Here is a 2,651-nt window from a genome sequence, read left to right as displayed (position 1 = left end):
TGGCCGTGGGACCCTTTGGGCCAGGTGTGGGATATAATCTCCTGGTGTGCCATTTGCTAAGACCCTTGGTAAACTGCAGTATTAGGGTGGGAGTTACACAATTTTCCAGGTGTTGTGTGTCACCATTTCCCTTGGCTAGGAAAAGGAATTCCCTTCCCCCTTGCATTTCCCAGGTGAGGTGATGCCTCGCCCTGCTTCAGCTCTCGCTGGTCGGGCTGCACCCGCTGACCAGCATGGACTGTCCAACATGCCCCATTGAGATGAACCCAGTACCTCAGTTGAAAATGCAGAAATCACCATCTTTTGTGTCACTCACACTGGGAGCTGGAGGCTAGAGTTTTTCCTATTCAGCCATCTTGGACACCTACCCTAGTTTTAATTTTTTAAGAAAATGTTATGCTGTTTTCCAGAGCAACTGTATCATTGTAAGCTACTACCAACAGTGCATAACAGTTCCAAATTCTCCATATCCTCACCAACACTTCTTATTTTCTGCTGTTTTGATGGTAGCCATCCTAATGGGTATGAGGTGGTATCTCATTGTACTTTTAATTTACGTTTCTCTAATGATTAGTGATGTTCAGTATCTTTTCATGTTCTTATTGGCCATGGCATACCTTGGCCAATGTTTTCTGAACTTATTTAAATAAATGCTTAGGCAAGTTATTTGCCTATTTTTTCTATTTTTAATTGGGACATTTGGTTTTTTTTGTTGTTGAGTTTCAGGACTTCTCTATGCCTTCTGGATATTAATCCTGTATGATATATATGACTTGCAAATATATTTTCCCATTCAGTGAGTTCCCTATTTTTCTGTTGAAGACATTCTTTTGGTATACATATTTTTTTAAAATTTGCTAAGTCCAATTTATCCATTATTTGTTGTTGTCTCTGCCCTTGGTGTCATATTCAAAAACATCATTGCTAAATTCAGTGTTGTAAAGTTTTTACCCTATGTTTTCTTTGAAGAGTATTATAGTTTCAGGTCTTACATTTAGGTCATGGATCCACGTTGAGTTTAATTTTTGCATGAGTTCTTATGCAAGAGTCCAACCTTATTCTTCTGCATGTGGATATCCAGTTTTCCCAGCACCATTTGTTGAAAAGGCTGCCCTTTGAAAAATAACTTTATCATATATTTGATGGTTTCTTTCTGAGCTCTCAGTTGTATTCTACTGGTTTAAATGTCTGTATTCATGCCAGTACCACACTGTTTTGATTATTAGAGATTCATAATAAGTTTTGAAATTAACAGGTGTAACTCTTTCTGCTTTGCTCTTCTTTTTCAAGATTCTTTTGGCTATTCAGGATCTCTTGAGATTTCAGATGGATTTTAGGATGGGTTTTCATATTTCTACAATAAATATCATTGGGATTTTGATAGAGATTACACTGAATCTGTAGGTCACTTTGGGTAGCATTGACATCTTAACAATATTAAGTCTTCCAGGTCATGAACACAGATGTCTTTCCATTCATTTTATGTCTCCTTTAATTTCTTTCAACAATGTTTTATAGTTTTATTGTAAAGTCCATAACTTCCTCTGTTAATTCCTAAGTATGTTATTCTTTTTCATTCCATTATAAATACAATTATTTTCTTAATTTCCTTTCAGATTGTTTATCATTAGTACATAGAGATGTAATTGATTTCTGTGCATTGACTTTGTATCCTGCTATAATTTGTTACTAGTTCTAACAACTTTTTATAGAATCTTTAGGTCATATCATCTATTAACAGAGATAATTTTTACTTCTTTTCCAATTTGGATGCCTTTTATTTTTTCTCCTGTCTAATTACTCTGGCTAAAATGTCCAGAACTACATTGAATAGAAGTGGCAAAAGAAGGCATCCTTGCCTTTTCTTCATCTTAAGGAAAAAGCTTTCAGTCTTTCACCATTGAGTATGATGTTTGCTGTGCTTTTTTCACGACATTTAGAATGTTGAACACTTTCTTCTATTCTTAGTTTGTTGGGCGTTTTTATAATATAAGAATGTTGAACTTTGTCCAATGCTTTCTTTGCATCAGTTGAGATGATTATGTGATGCTTTTCTTTGTTAATTTAATGTGATATATTACAAGGGTCAATTTTCATATGTTGAACCATTCTTGCATTCAGGAATAAATCCCACTTGGTCATGGCATATAGTCGTTTTAACATACTGCTGAATTCAGCTTGCTAATATTTGTTAAAGATATTTGCATCAGTGTTCTTAAGAGATATTGGTCTGTAGTTTTCTTTTCTGTCAGTGTCTGTATCTGTGCTTGTCATCAAGATAATGGTGACTTCATAAAAAGAGTTAGAAAGGGTTCCCTCCGCTTTAATTTTTGGAAAAGTTTGAAATAGATTGCTGTGAATTCTTCCTAAAGTGTTTGATAGAATTCCCCAATGCAGCATCAAGTTCTTTATGGGGATATTTTCAATTACTGATTCAATATCTTTGCTAGTTATAGGTCTATTTGGAATTCCTGTTTCTTTGTGATTTGGTCTCAGTAGGTTTTGTGTTTCTAGGAATTTATCCATTTCATCTAGGTTACCCAATTTGTGGGTGTACAATTGTTCATAACACTCCCTTATAATCCTTTCATTTCTGTAGAATCACTATAATGTCCCCATTTTCATTTCTTATTTTAGTGGTTTGAGTCTCT

This window comes from Mandrillus leucophaeus, unplaced genomic scaffold, assembly GCF_000951045.1.
Source record: "Mandrillus leucophaeus isolate KB7577 unplaced genomic scaffold, Mleu.le_1.0 Scaffold1049, whole genome shotgun sequence".
Lineage (NCBI taxonomy): Eukaryota > Metazoa > Chordata > Mammalia > Primates > Cercopithecidae > Mandrillus > Mandrillus leucophaeus.
Note: the sequence above shows the minus strand (reverse complement) of the source record.